General features: G+C 44.6%; 1 long non-coding RNA gene across 6 annotated transcripts in view; it reads left to right on the forward strand.

Annotated features, from left to right (window-relative positions):
- The window catches only part of LOC146854927 (uncharacterized), a 184,387-nt gene that overhangs the window by 83,153 nt on the left and 84,750 nt on the right, over positions 1-16,484 (forward strand). The gene's annotated exons all lie outside the window — the stretch shown is intronic.

The raw sequence follows: 16,484 nt of genomic DNA on the forward strand, positions 1-16,484 counted from the left end.
GGGAAAGGCAGGGAAATTGCTAAACTCTGGGCTCCGTTTTTGCAGATTCTCACTAGGGACATTAGGGAGGTAACTTGCCCGAAATATTTGAAAATCTTACAGCTCATTCCCTTGGAGCCTCCTGGAGCAGCCGGCGCTGGAATAGCTAGTTGATGGTCCATTCCTTGAGGGCCTTGATGTGTAATTGGTGGCCGGGCTCAAACTGATGCGGAGGGCGGGTGGGTTGGGGGAGAGGGGGTGTTTTTTTTGTTGTTGTTGTTTTTGTGTTTCTAAAAGTGGTCTCTTCGCTAGAGGCCTCCGTATGTTGCCTTTGCTTGATTAAACGCGGGGTCGTCCTCCGGGATGTAGACCTTCACGCTGTGTCATTCTCCTTGCTTTGTGCTCTGCCGGCAGTCTGATGTAGGCAGCTAAGCTGTGTTCAATTGATTTCGCAACCACACAATAAAAAAGTTGAATTCTCAAATAAAATCTGCAACAGTTTTTTTAAGGATTTGATTTAATTTTTGGATTTAAGAACTGGCACAGTCATTCTGAATTGGAAGTCAGGTAACACAAAGGACAATGAGTTGGGTTGGGGAGGGTTCCTAGAAAGCGTCAGAAAGTAAATTCTTTGCCTAAGGTTTGGTTATGGCCAAATTACTGACCCATAAATGTTGCTGTTTTTACAAACACACTTGTCTCCAATATTTGGCATTTTGGTTTTCACGCTCATCACTATGATGATAATTTTAAAGTTTATTTTTATTTTCTCTTTCTTTTCTGATGCAATCCATAAGTGTGTCTTGTAGCGTTAGTTACCTTTGGGGAAAAAGATTATGTTCACTACCAACTGCATTTAATTCTTGAGAATACGATTGGTACTCATAGTTTGCGAAGTCTTCTGAATGATTGGTTTCATTTTAAATTCAGGACTTTTCGATCCCATTTAAAATGCTTAAAAAGTATTGCAAGAAACAACCAGTTCCAAGCTTGCATGGAAAATTGTTTTGAAAGTTAACTGATAAGAAAATAGCACATCCATTTCTATCAGCAAACGGTTCTTCTTGCAATGGGGGTGTCGGAGGCAGCCGACTGTGGAGTTGTACTCCTTGGGCTCGTTGGGCCGATGGTGCAGTCCTAGGGATTACAAGGAAACCAATTGGCATGCCATAGGGCAGGGTGGGGCTTAAGAGGTTAAGTAGCTTGGTTTGCGAAAAGGGTGACAGAGGGGCTGGACCTTAGGGCAGTTTTGTTGAGGTAGGCCAGACTAATATTAAACGTGAATGGCGATGAAGGGTTGGTGGAGGCGCTGAGGATTTTCAGGGAGGCAGGCAGGGAGAACCTGCTGCCAGGCGGTGGAACAGGCCAAGTGTGCCTGTCATGCCGGTTGGTAAACAGGGGGGCGGCGGCCGAGCTGGCTTTCTCACAGCCACCACCAAAGGTGCAGAAAAAATATGCAGGTGGGACTGGGGAGTGCAGGGACAACACAACCAGGATGGAAAGCAGGCACTCTTCATAGGTGCTGCATGTATTTTAGCAAGTAGTAGATGTAGGGTGTGTTAAGGGCACGGAAACTCACCTAGGCTGTCTGCTGGTGAGGTTCAGTGCTCCAGGGAAGGTAGGGTTCGGCCATGCGGGTAGTCCAAGATGAGGTACGAATGATTAACTGGGGCTCTGTCTGTGGTGATGGTGGTTGGGTGAGAGGAGGTGCTGGATGAGGCAGTCGCTGGAGGAGCTTCTGTGCTCCGTCCCTACATACAGGGCCAGCTCGAGGCATGGACAGTGTGGGCAACTGCCCAGAGCCCCGCCCCTGCTCACAACTAAGAGGCCCCACACCAAAACACGATCTTTCAGAATCTTTAGTGTTACGAGGCCCGAGGAGCAGCAGTGGCACAAGGGCTTGAAGACATGGGCTGAAAGGGCTTCAGACATCTAATCGCTGCATCTGTATAATAGTGAATAGATGGGTACTTGAAGTGCCGTTAGGTGTGAATTAAGCCCTGCCCCAGCGTGAATGTAAAGCAGGGTGTCCTGCAGGGCTCACAACAAAAGAAAGAATAATCTCTATCACCTAGGATGAAGGTAAGGGAACAGGTGTCATCAAAATAAAAAAAAAGCACATTTCTTTAACACACAGAAGTGTTTTACCTTAGTACATGGGAATATATCACTGGATTGAGATGTATTTAGTAATAGTGAGAGTTTTATAACATGAACTGAGAAATATTGCTGCCCATGCCCTAATGATCAATGTATTAGTGAACTAAGACCTGGGCCTCTGTAATTATGTAGCAAGAAAGGACCAAATTAGGTGGCAGGGTTAACTAACTTACACAGCAAAAAAAGGCAAAGTATGTGGCATAATGTATCACATTTTGTGATAGTACATCATTGAACATCTACACGATCCCACTCAAAGACATTGTCAGAATCCACAACATCAGCATCATCTCCTACGCCAATGGCACCCAGGTGGTCTTCTCGCTCTTAGTGGACCCCACCAGAACAAAGACCAATTTCCACAACTGTATGAAAAATATCTCAGATTGGATAAAGAGCAAATGCTGAAACTCAACAAGGACAAAACCAAAATACTGATCTGCGGCAGTCAAACCTCCCTCTGGAATGACTCCCGGTGGCCATCGGAACTTGAACCCACCCCCAATCTGAAAGACCACACCCGCAACCTCGGCATTAACCTGGTCAGCCAACTCTCCATGAAACGTCAGGTCAATGATGTCTCTTCAGTCTGCTTTCACACTCTCTCTGCATGTTCCTCAAAATTTTCAAGTGGCTGCCCACCCACACCAGGAAAACTGTGACAAAGGCCCTCATCATCAGCTGACTTTGCTATAGCAACACACACTATGAAGGCACCACCACTGACCTCATAAAAAGGCTCAAGATGGTCCAGAACACAGCAGCCACCCTGGTCCTCAACCTACCAAAGAGAACCCACATCACCCCACGCCTGAAAGACAGCCACTGGCTCCCCATCCATAACAGATGCCAATTCAAGCAACTGTCCCACGCCTACAAAGCCCTCCAATTACCAAGGACCCGCCTACATGAACCACGACCTGAATCTTTTGCCTACCGCCTAGGAACCTCTGCTCCACTCACCTCACCCTCATGCAGATACGGCAAATCTGCCATTGCTGCACCAGAGGACATTCCTTCTCTTTCCTCACCACCAAGTCCTGGAACACCCTTCGCCTTCACCTTCGCACGTCACCGCCGTTGACAGAATTGAGTAAGGGACTCAAGACCTAACTAAGTGACTAATGCACGCAGCATAGCGCCTGGATACACTCAGGGGTGATAAGTCACGCTTTATATTATTCACCAAATACAGCAATAAGCAACAGAAAGAATGCCTTAAATTGGCGGCTGCATGCCCTCGTTCATTCTGCGCACTGGAAGCCTCCCCTCCCTGAAGCAATTGGTGGGGATATTATCTAAAACAGCAGGGATCGGAGGGGAGAGAGCATCGGCCGCCCCCTTGTTCACCTTTGCTGACTCTGCCTACTTGGTGTGGGCCAGCAAAACCTGTATCCCGCATGCTTCTTCCCTCACCACCATCCGGCCTTCTACCCCTATGGACATCTCCAACTCGGTGGATCCTTCCAGACCCAAGACCACCACCCTTGAATGCAACACCACCTGAACACCTGGCTGAACGATGGCAAGAATTTCCTGCTCTGTAAATATGTAATATATAATTCTCCTAGCCTAATCGCTGTTAAAATGCAATCCTGAGTGAATTTGCAGTTTGTATATATTTCTATCTCTAACCACTAGTATATGTAGTAGACCTTTGTACTTACTACCATTCCTATGTGATTTTAGAGTTTATCTGTTTGTACATCTTCCTTGAGTGACTTTACAACTTGTGCATTTGCAATTTTTTCCCTCCTTTCACTCCATTTGTATATATATTCTAACCACTAGAATATGTACTAGACCTTTGTACCTACTACCATTCCTATGTGATTCTAGAGTTTATCTGTTTGTATCTCTTCCTTGAGTGACTTTACAACTTGTACATTTGCAATTTTTCCCTCCTTTCGCTCCACTTGTACATTTGCACTAAAAAAATTCTTCCTGTTTATATCGTTTATGTAAGTAATGTAATTCAAAGTCCGTATGTAAAGCAACTGGTTCTTTTGTAAAGCGCTCTGACATCTTCGGGTAATGTTCGCGCTATATAAAATCGCATTAAATAAAATAAAATAAAAATAAAATAAAATGCCAGTTAACCTTTACAAAGGCCTTTCCACTGTGCAGCATCAAGTGTTGCTGCGTTTTTAGCAAACATTTTATCCGTTAGAGCTAGAAACAACATTATTTTTTACTAAAAGATGCAGATTATGCAGCAGATGGCTTATGCAGCAAATCCATAATTATGTGGAAAATGCAGCAACTGTAGAATATAATAATTCCAGTGGCCCTGGCTAAGAGGCATTTCAGCGTTCATGTGCACCCTATATGTGGGCTACAGTCTTAGTAAACATGTAACAAAATTATAGTCTATTGCATCAAACACAAGAGGTGTTGTACGACAACAAACACCAAGACTGCACATATTTGATTGTGCTCTGATAATGAACAAAATGGAGGATGGTGAAATAAGACATTTGCCGAGGATCACATCATTTGGTCAAGCAGGAAAGCCAGGATTGATCCTAGATTTCCTAGTTTCTCATTGTGCAATTCGGCCACTACATGGTATCTCTTAATGGCATTAAAGGTTAACTCTTCATCTTTAATTCTTCGAGCATGAGACTAGAGTCTTGGTGACAGGCAGGGTCCACATTGTATCTTTGGCAGTTTTACATAGGACAAATGTTGGCCATGGACATAAGAGCGCTTCAAAACAGACACACACTACAGTCATTTTGTTTCAGCACAGAGATTTGTCTGGATTCACAGGATGCTAAGCCACGACCCGGATTGAAGCCTGGCTCCCCTCTGATGCATGGTGGGCAGCTGTAGCCACCTGCTGTGAAAGCTCGGCTCATTTTGGGCTCGAGGTTCCAAGAGGATCTTGGACTGAGCCGATCCAGGCCTCTGGCCCATGTTTTCAGTAGCTTGCCCACATATAATGGCAAGCAAAAGAGAGTAATGTTAGGAGGGACAGAATCTATGCAAAAATTTTAAAAAGCTTTTGGAGAGTGTGAAATCTTCAGCAGGCTCAAAACATCTTTTGACAGCTCTTTGCTACCTTTTTCTTAAATATACATCAAGGGGTGTTATCCAGTAAGGCTTACTGCATGGGGAAGGATCAATGTCACAATGCAAAATCTATATGAAAGCCCACCCAGCCATTGATAAACATAACGTGAAAAAACACAATATACACGTTAATCTAATGTGTTTGAGTATTTATCTAATTTTCTTATTTCATGAGCTTATTTTCCATTATGTTTGACAGGTTTTTTTTTATATTCTTATCTTTCTGGTACAGAAAAAGCAGATACTTGACACAATTAACAAAAATCAAAAGTTACACACATTTCAAAGATTTTTATTTTTTAAGATCCAGAACTTATTAATATTAGTGAGTTATAAATATTGAGTCCAAATATATTCTCTCAACAATCAGAAGAAGAAGGGAGTGTTCAGAAAATGGGGCTGTGGGGTGGAGGGCAGCTGAGAAGCGAGGGGGCATTCCATACAGTATAATAATGCACATGGAGTGATCTGTCGAACACTGTGCCTATGCGAGGAGGTAGCTCGTAGGTTCAGGGAGGCAGATCCTGCATTGGAGGTTGGAAGACCAAAGGTGTTTGGTTAGGTACCTGGGCATGACTGGAGTGACTGTGGATGATGGAAATGGCCTTGCAACGGTCTTGCATTCAATTATCTCCTTAACCAAGATCCAATGGATTTACCTGAGGGCGGGTGCAAGTTGGTCATTTCTTCTTAAGCTAAATGAGTTGAGTGGCATGGATCTGGTTCCTCTGCAATTTGGCAAGTGTCTTCTCAGATATTAAGGACATGTGACTTAATTTATTTTTAAATGTAAGGGCCCGATTCACACTTTACGACTTTTGGTATTCACAAAAGGCATTTACTACTCATAAATGCCCTTTGTAAATAATGAAAGTCGTAAAGTTCGACTTTCGATATTCACAAAAGGCATTTACAAGTAGTAAATGCCTTTTGCGAATACTGAAAGTCGTAAAGTTAGACTTTCGTCTAACTTTACCTTTGTGAATCGGGCCCTAAGTCTCTGGTCTTACTCTAGCATTATTTTGAAAGTCAAGCAACACCTCCCCCAACCTGCCTATTCCACATTGCAACATTGCCTTTCACTATAGCTGTAAACTGCACAGATTCTTCTATAGTAAATCCTGTTGCGTTGCTTTAATGTATCTCTTTAGTGACTGGCTCCCAGTATAGCATTGGCATTCTTTTTTTCCCTGACCAAGAATTGTATTCCCTTTTAGACATCTCTTCTTTTTTTTCTTTGTTAGTTCAGCTTTTTGCATCTCTTAAAAATGGAGTTAGAGACCAATAGCTATGTTTAGGCACCCTGGGGCATATATACAAGCCCTTATCGCCACCACATAGTCACTTTCAGTGACGTTGCAATGGCGATAGGTGCTTTGCCTCATTTACAAGGCACCCTTTCACGCTGTGTTTAGCATTAAAGGGGAGGGCAATGGGTGTTGCGGTGGGCGTTCCACCGCAACACCCATTGATTTTGACGCTGTTCCCTATTTACAATTAGCGCCAAAATTAAGGCCAGGGAAATCTGGTCTTAAACAGGTGAAATGAGGAGAAACGCTTTATTTCTCCTCGTTTTTGCTGTTTCCTTGTGTGCTGCCTTGGGCAGCACAAATAGAAACAGCAAAACGCCAATGATTGTTTATGTGCAGGAAGGTCCCCCTTCCTGCATGGTGTTAAGCTAGGAAGGCTAACTTCGCACTCCGTCACTTCACTGTAAATATGCCCCTCAGTGTGTAGGTGTTGGCCAGCTTTTGGTGTGTCTGCATGTCCTGTGTGTGAATGACATTTTTGCTGTCTCCTCTTCTTATGTTTTTTGGAATCTGAGAGAGTATCAGCTTTAATAGCTGCAATGTTCACGTGGAGTGGCAGGTGAAAGATGGAGGAGGAGGAGGTAGCAGGAGCTGAGAAAGAGAGAGGCACTTTTGAAGGCAGTGAAAAGTGCAAGCAATTAAAGGTATACACAAGGAAAAAATAAGGCTCCACAGCAAAAGCAAACACCAGAGCGTGGGGGTTTGTGGGAAAGGACAATAAGATTGAATCAGCTGTTGCATGGAAGGTGGATGATACAGAGCTGATGGGACGAGGCATGAGCACAGGTGTGTGGATCCCTGATAAACACAACACAAGATAGGACAGGCAGTTTAGCTCATACAGCCTGCAAAAAAGGGCCCCACAAGGTTCACTTATCTCACCAACCCTTTCCATCATCCACCTAGAACCCCTCTGTATAATCCTCATGAACTCAGGAGTTCTCTTCCACCTATACGCTGATGACCCCCAAACCTACCCGGAGGTTTCATACTCAGAAGACTGCACCTATTTATCCAACTGCCCGAATAGAATTAAAACTTAGATAGCTAGCGACCACCTCATACTAAACCCAGCGAAAAGATTTATTCTCATCTTCTCATGAATACATGTGAAGCGATCTACCCCACGAAGAGGCTAACCCGGTGTTCTCTCTGCCTTTAATGTTACATGTATATTTTCTATTTGTCATGGATATGTTCTGCTTTATTGTAAAGCACTCAAATGTCCATGCTATATAAAATCACAAATATAAAATAAATGTAACAAACTAGGCCTTCGTAAAGTTGAACAGTAAGAAACTAGAACAGTCACGTGGCATGACTCAGGTAAGTTTGGTGTGGTTCATTAACCTAGGGCCGGCTTTAGCGCTGGTGGCTCCCAGTGCGACAATGTTGTTGGTGCGCCCCAATGACCACCTCCACCATGGACTCCCTCTCTACCACCCATTACCAGTGCCTCTTCAGTCTCCATAACCACTCTCTCTCAGATACGTTTAATTAGTTTTATAGCACTGCTGCCACTCATACCAGTGTAGGGTGTCAGCGCACTTTACATCACACACACTACACAGAGACAATCAATCATACATGTGTAAATAAATGTATGGGAAACGTTACATAAAACAGAGGACTACAAGGTGTAGGAGTCCCATGTCATCCATACTGGTAGGCAGTATAGTTTGAGTGCTTGGTCTGGAGAAGTACAGACTCGGAATTTAAAACTTAACACCATGATTGGGGGTTCTCTTTAATCATCAGAATTGATTTCTATCCAAATGAACCCTTTTTGCAACATTAGGCTAATGAAAGACTGGGGAAAAAGTCATAACGCTCTAAATTATACCTTCCAGTTTGCATGCAGCTCTTTGATGGCAGTTAATAGCTCACTGTTCTATGTTAGGATTATGATGTATAAACTGCAAGTAACAAAAGGATCTCTCAAAGCCAGACAAAAGCAGTAACCCACTGGCCTATTTAAATTACGTGATCTGAATGGTATACGTACTTTGCAGCAGGAATAACCCTCTGCTCTACCTTTGGATGAGTCAACACTTCCACTAGACAAAACCCATCTCGCTCCAGGAAGAACATTAATCACAGAAGTTATCTTGACATTTATATAGTTGCCTGAAAATGTCTGGAGGCCAGGAACACGGCAGCAGGTGATTGTAAAATAATAATATACTTGCAAATAGGGCGCCCCCACCCGAAGTCAGCACCCGGTGCGGGGGCACCGGTCACATCGCCCTAGAGCCGTCCATGCATTTACAGAAAGATAAAGGGAAGGCACGGTTGGAGGCAACCAACTTGGTTAAACTAGATAGGGAAGTTTTAGAGCAGGCTCTTTTGCTAGAAGCATAAAACACAGAGGGCAATGTTGGAGTGTAAGAAATTGGGCTACTGGTTGAAGGGAGTGAAACCCATCTCAAACAGCAACCAGAATTCTCGTCTGGGTGAAGTCACAAGCAAACCCAAATTAACTTGTGCTCAACCCACTAGTAACTTTGCACAGAGCAGTCAGGCTTAACTTAGAGGAAATGTGTAAAGTATTTATGCTGCACTTCAAACAGTAATAAAGCGAAAATACAAAACAAGAAGAATCCCGCACGACTTTAGAAAAATAATGCAAAATGTAATTAATAAATAAAGACCAAAATGATGATAATCCAATCAGTAGAAACGCAGCTGTGCAATTTTGAAGATTTAAGTAACAATAGCGCCAAAAACCCCAAAGTGCCACTTGCTGCTATCTGGTCATGCAAGATCATGAGAAAATCTCAAGTGCAGGTTGACCACGACGGAGTGTAGGTTGGATACAGGGACCAGGCTAACCCAGCTGAAAAGTTGCCTTCTTAGTCCAGGGCAAAAAGTCCAGTGCATGGTGGAGGGGGCGGGCGAGGGGCAGAGCAGCCTTGCGGACTGTCGTCGATGTAGAGCAAAGGGAAGGCCTGGCTTATCAGGTGGACATCAATGTTGTGCAAAGATCCTGTTGTTGTCAGGAACGGTCAGGCTGCAGCTTTGCGGTGCTGCCTCCCGCAAGCCTTCCACGCTGTAATGCCAAGGGTCGGGTTGACAGAACTGCAGCTAGGCGGGTTGTGCAACTGACAAGGGTTTTTTTCACCAATGGGCCTGTTCGTGTTTGCGAAGAAGCCAAAATCTTCAATTCAGCTCCACAGAGGCCACACAATGAGTCCAGGATCTGAAGGGCACCACTTGGGGGTCAGAGGCTTATTCCACCTGCAAATAAGTGCTGATTCAGGTGGCTGGGATCCTGTTATGTCCATGTGGCTATTAACAAGAGTCCTCAGACTAGTCCTCGGAGTCATTCTGGGAGTCCTGGATGCAGGTCCAATCCCACTGACTCAGGCAGGAGGGCAGCAGGGCAGCACTCCAGCAAGGCAGTTGTCCAGCAAGACATTTAACCAGCAGGCCAGCAGTCCAGAAGAGTGGCAGTTCTTTCAGCAGCACAGCAGTCCTCCTTCCTGGCACAGCCTCTCAGGTCCGGAAGTATACTGAAGGATTGGTATCTGATGTTTAATATTTGTACCAGGTGGATCCTTTGTAGTGGGAGAAGCTTGTAGAGCTTCCCCTTTCAAATACACAGGTTTCCTGCCTCCCCTGTCCTGGCTCTAGACTAACTACAGAGGGTATTCAGCCCTTTGTGTAGAGGCAGGACACAATCCATTCAAGTGTAAGAAGGGCTGTTCTTCACCCCCATCCTACCAATCATGGCCCATTCATGCACACTTAAGCCCTCTATTATGTGTGGCTTCTTTCTAGGAGGAATACACAAGGTCCAACTGCCAACTAAACAAGTTGAATTCTTCGGTTCTCCTGCTGGGTGATTTTAATTTTTGGCCAGGTGACCCTAAGGAGGATTTGTCTTCCAAGGATTTCTCGGCTACTCTTCAGTGCCTCAATTTTCATGCTCATGTCTCTGGCCCGACCCATGTCCAGGGTCATACACTTGACCAGATTTGGTCTTTAAGTTGTACGCTTTTTCCTCCTAGCATTTCTCCCTGCACTTGGTCTGATCATTTTCTGATCTCCTTTTCCATCTCTCTTGGTGTCCCTGACAGACCCTCCTTACCTAAAAATCTTGTCGCTCGAAACTGGAATCGGGTTGACTTAAACTCTCTTTCTCTCTCCCTTGCTTCTTCTACTCCTGATCTTTCTGAACTCCCTCTGGATTCTCAAGCTGAAGCGCTTAACACCTGGCTGTCTTCCTCTTGTGATCAGGTTGCCCCGCTTAGGAAAACTAAGGCTGTTCGTCCCTATGACGCTCATAAGTGGTTTAATACCGAGCTTAAAGCTCTGAAATTGGACCTGAGACGCTCTGAGCGTCATTGGAGACGAAATTACTGCCCCGCTCTTCGGGTCCAATACAAACATCTTCTCTATGAATATAAGCAAGCCGTCCTTCTAGCCAAAACACAATATTTTTCTGAGAACAAATCCAAGGAGATTTTCTCTCTGGTCAATGATCTGGCATTTTCGGCTCGTACCAATCCTACTCTCATTCCCTCTCAAGATCTCTGCTCTTCTCTCAATGATTTCTTCATTGAGAAGATCGTCAAGATCAAAGCTAATATTCCCCTGCTTCCTCCCCCTCTCCCCACTCCTTCTCTGTCGGCTCTTTCTTCTTCTTTCGACTCTTTCCCCCCTATTTCTGCAGACACATTTCTCACTTTGCTTACCAAGATCAAGTCAGGCTCGCCAGCTGACTGTGCTCCGGCCCGGATTTTAAGAGCTTTATTTACTAGTTGTCCTTCTCCCCCTCTTTCTTTTCTCAATGCCTCTCTTGCCCTGGGCTTAGTCCCGTCATTCTTTAAATCTGCTATTGTTTTGCCTATTCTAAAAAAACCTGGCCTTGACCCTTCACTCCCTTCTAATTTTAGGCCTATTTCTCTTCTTCCCTATCTTGGCAAGATTTTAGAAAGTTATGTTACCTCTTGCCTCTCTGCTCATATTGAGGAGAACCACGTCCTGGCCTCACATCAGGCAGGCTTCCGTCGAGGCCACTCCACTGAGTCAGTGGTTCTGGCAGTCCTCGATGAGCTGAAATCTAAAGCTGATTCTTCTCTCCCTCAAGCCTTGGTTCTCCTTGATTTGTCCGCTGCGTTTGACACGGTTGATCATTCCATCCTTCTGGACCGTGTCAGCGCGGCGGGCATCCGGGGCCTTGCATTCTCCTGGCTTGCCTCCTTTCTTTCTGGCCGCTCTCAGGCAGTTCATTTATCTGGTTTCTCTGCCCCTTCCCGCTTGGTTCCCTGTGGTGCTCCCCAAGGTTCCTCTCTTTCCCCTCTGCTCTTTAATCTTTACATCTATCCTCTTATTTCTGCTCTTCTTGCTCTGGGGGTCTCCGTGTACAATTACGCCGATGACCTCCAGCTTGTCTTTGATCTTTCCTCCTCATCTCTGTCTCTCTCTAAATTTCGCTCTACTCTGGTCTTTATCTCGGATTGGATGAGCTCTAACCATCTTAAGCTCAACCCGGACAAGACCGAGCTGGTCTTGACGGGCGGCCCATCCAGTCCTTGGTCTTCCGCTTTTTGGCCCCCTTCCTTTGGCTCCCTCCCTACTCCGGTTCCTTCTGTCAGAACTTTGGGCATTCAGGTCAGTCATGATCTTTCCATGCATGCACAAATTAGTTCTGTAGTTTCTTCCTGCTTTCTATCCCTCCGGCTTATTCGAAAGATTTCCCGTTTCTTTTCCTCAGATGCACTTAAAATCATCATTATGGCTCTGATTACCTCCCGTCTTGATTACGGGAATAGCTTGTACGTGGGCATTCCAGCCTACGAAACTCGACGTCTGCAAGCTATTCAGAACCAGGCTGCTCGTCTCATCTTTCACCTTTCTAAAACTCATCACATCACTCCTGTGCTCAAGTCTCTTCATTGGCTCCCTGTTTTTCAGCGCTCTCTCTTTAAAATGGGTTGTCTTGTTTTCTTGGCTCTTGCCCGTTCAGCTCCTACATTCATATGTTCCCTCATTTCTTCTCATATTCCTGCCCGCACTCTCCGCTCTTCTACTTTGGCCCTTCTGAATGTCCCCCGCTTCCGTAAATCCAGAACTGGAGGCACACGCTTTTCAGTTCTGGCCCCCCGTTTCTGGAAGAGTCTTCCCCTTTCCATGCGATCCATCCCCATTTACTCCCATTTTCGTAAAGCCTTGAAAACTTTTCTGTTCTCCCAGGCGTACTCCTGTTAATCCCTTCGGGTTGCCTCAGTGACAGTTGGTCTCAATACCAGCGCCAGGAAGCCGCTTGGCCACAGTGCGCTTAATCAAATACTTTCTTCATTCATTCATTCAAGTAATGTGACTCAGTGATAGGCTGTAGGCACTAAATGCCAAAGGCAGGAAAATGGCAACTTTAGAAAAGTGCCATTTTCAAAATTGTAATAAAAAGTCTGATCTCATTATAAGAGATACCATACATAAACTGTTTACCTGTTCCCATTTGGAAGTAACAGCATATTAAATGTATTCAGGTAATTCCAATGTTATCCTAAGGGAGAGGTAGGTAGGTAGTGAAAAATTAATTTAAGAGTTGTTCACTATCAGGACATGTAAAACTTAAAAGTACATGTCCTACTTTTTAAATACACTGCACCTTGCCCTCTCGGCTGCCAATGGCCTAATATAGGGGTGACTTAATTGTATTAAAAAGGAAGGTGACACCTCCTCCTCCTCATTAACTGTGCCCCATCCTGACAACATATATCTTTCCTTTGTCTCACTATTTGGGAACAATACACAAAAAACAACTGCCAGATGAACCTAGTTATATGACCCAGAAACAGGCTGCAGGCACCAAATGGTTAGGACAAGAAAATGCCAACTTTCTAAAAGTAGCATTTTCAGAATTGTGAATAAATATCCGACTTTACAATTAAAGAGAGGTTTTAATTACAATATTGTGTACATCAAACTTGACTTGTCTACCTGTTCCCAATTGGAAGTTACAGCTTATTAAATATAAAGTGGTAGCCCCAATGTTATCCTATAGGAGAGGTAGGCCTTGGAGTAGTGAAAAACGACTTTAGGAGGATTTCACTACCATGACAATCTCTGGATAAATAAAATGGCACCTACTAGGCCAGCAACCACGGTCTTTGCAGCCAGTGGTCTGCCAGTGATATATTGTGTCTTTGAAGGGCATTCCACCCAGGGAGGGGTGGTGGGTGGGTGCAGTTGGTAGAAGGGGCAGCAAGGACAGGGCAGCGCGTATTGGGCTTTCAGCAGGAGCTACTGCATTGGAAATCTCGGTGCAAATCTCGGCGCATATGCTCAAAATGTGGGGCCAAGCATCCACTTATACAATATGGAGTTACCTCAGGGGAAGGCCAAGGACCACGGTGGGGGCAGTTGCTGCAGCAGTGCCAAAGGGATGAAGGAAGGGGGGCATATGGGTCTTTGGGAAAGAGCTCATACATCCTTTAAACTGGACAGTTTGGGGTACTGGCGCAATGGCTGCAAACGTATTTTAACAGATGGGATGTACAGTTGCAGTAGGATTTCAAGGGGGCTTTCTTTTGGGCTCAAGGCACAGAAGGTGATTGGTAAATTTGAGGTCCACTAAAGAGCAACAGGAGTTAGTGAGGTCAAAGTCGAATCTAACGAAGGAGGTTGGTGAGGGCAGGATGCCATGTCCTTTTTAATGGACTGGTCTATGGACAGGTTGGCCAATCGGAGTGGTATCCAAGAGAGAGTGTGGGGGAGTTCTGCTTAATACAGCATTTGTCATGGCCCGAGAGTCAGTCTGTGAATGATTTCATATGGGGAATAGTTGACATCACTGAAGTACTCATCAGTGGATATGGCAATTGAAATAGTGCAAGAGTTTGGTACAGGTGCTTAAATGGCCAAGAGGGACATTAAGGCAGCTTTCTCACTTTTCCCGGTGCACCCGGATTGACTCAGAGCTGCTGGAAATGCAATCTGAAGGACAGTGGCTTGAGAATAAATCACTGCCCATGAAACGCTCAATATCTTGTGTTGTTTGAAATATTTAGCTCCTTCCTGCAATGGGTGTTCACATTTGCCACAGGAGTGAAGACAGTTACCCATTTATTTGAATGATTTCTTCTTTGTTGGAGCGGTCTGCTTAACGGAATGCCCGCAAATGCTGGTAAATTTTAAAGATCTAATGGCTGACTTGGGGTTCCCCTAGTGGGGGAAAAGATAATAGAGCCTAAAACAGTGTTATCCTTATTGGGTATTGAGTTTGACTTGGTTAAGATGGAAGACACGCTACCGGAAGACAAAAGACATGTGATGCTGTGTTTATTGGATGCAATGCTGGCAAGGAAAAAGTTGCAGGTCAGAGATGTTCAGGTACATCTAGGCTACTTGAATTTTGGGTGTAGAGAGATAAGAGCATGGAGGACATTTGGTAGAAGTTTGAGTCGCTTGCACATCCCCAGATCAGGCTTAATGGAGGATGTGGAGAACTTTTTTGGAACAATTTAAAAGCATATCTCAGCAAGGGTTGGGTGAGAAAACCGAGTGGAACATTCAGGTTTCTCAGATGCAGCAGGAGGAGCAGGTTATGGCATCTTCTGGCAAGGCAAGTGGTATTCAGAGTAATAGCCAGAGGGTTGGGAAGTAGAAGTATTGCTTTTTTTGTTTTTGCTGGTGGTGACGTTAGCACTGTGGGAGAAAGAGAGTCCTTTTAAACATGGAGGACATCTGGTGATGAACGTTGCCAAGAGGCAGTTTCCATTGGATGTTAATGTGTTGCAGCTACTGAGAGTGTTTGTCTTGGGTTGTTTGAGGCATAACATTTTTTTAAAGCCAGGCACGTCATAGGAATTGACAATGAAATGCAGATACTTTATCTCATTCACATTGCAAGAGATTCCCTGGGCTAGCACTGGCAGCAGATGAGGAGGAAAGTCGAATGCCTCAAAGGCACGTGAGAATGCTGCATTTGATACAGGGTTTGTTGACAAGGTCGACCCAAAAGGCATACACAGGGACATAGAAGGCAGTCTGGCGCACAGAGGAGAATTAAACTGGTGGAAGAGAATAGTGGAAGTGGTGCAATTCATTATGCCAATTATGTCAATGATTGAAAAAGTTTTGTCAAGAGTGACGATGGCGGGTAAGTTAGCTTGTGTAGCGTTTTACAGTAAGATGTTATGAGGACATGCCCCATCCATAGGCGCGTTGGGCCATAGGATCCTGAAGGGGTGGGCTAGGCATGTGGAGAGTGGGGGATCAATTATGGCGACCATTGTTATGGCTGGTGTTGTGGACGATAATGGTGTTACTGCCTAGAATTTGAGCTGACACTGGTGAGCTGGTCCTTTTTTCTGTACTGTATTGTCGTGTAGTTTCCACTAATCAGTAGGAACTGCACATTTGCAGATGACATAAACTTAGGATAGTCCCGAACTTGTTCCATGCACCCCTGCAGAACATATTGTCCCTTGGACCAGCTAGCCCACACTGCCACAGTTATCCCCCCCTAACCTTAGGCATGGAGCGAACAGTTCTGGCAACAACTGAACATGACAAACCCGTTCCCTCAGGACAGACCTAGAACTCAGTCACTCATGCTCTCTTTCGCTCAGAAAAATGTACAAAGAATACATGAAGGGATGTTTTTCAATAATTATTGAACCATAGTGATTCTTGTATAGAAGATATGAGCTGTAATGATTAAAAGCAGACAAAAGTTATAACGAGTGTAAAAACAGTGAATAAAACAAAGAGTTCCACTATCTTGCTAAAACTGCTTATATATGCATACATATTCAGTAGTTATAACATTCTAGTGTACTCCTACAATGCAAGCCCTAACCTACGTGTCTAGGGTGTTAATGCATGGTCTGCCAAAAAAAAACCTTCTGGATGGGTAAGAATGTTGGACCCAGTCTTTGTCACAAACTAGACACCCCTCACAGCTATGTCAGTCAGCCGCAAGGCGAAAGCTTCAGCATGCAGGGAACC

The sequence above is a fragment of the Triturus cristatus genome, chromosome 4_1, assembly GCF_964204655.1.
Source record: "Triturus cristatus chromosome 4_1, aTriCri1.1, whole genome shotgun sequence".
Taxonomy (NCBI): domain Eukaryota; kingdom Metazoa; phylum Chordata; class Amphibia; order Caudata; family Salamandridae; genus Triturus; species Triturus cristatus.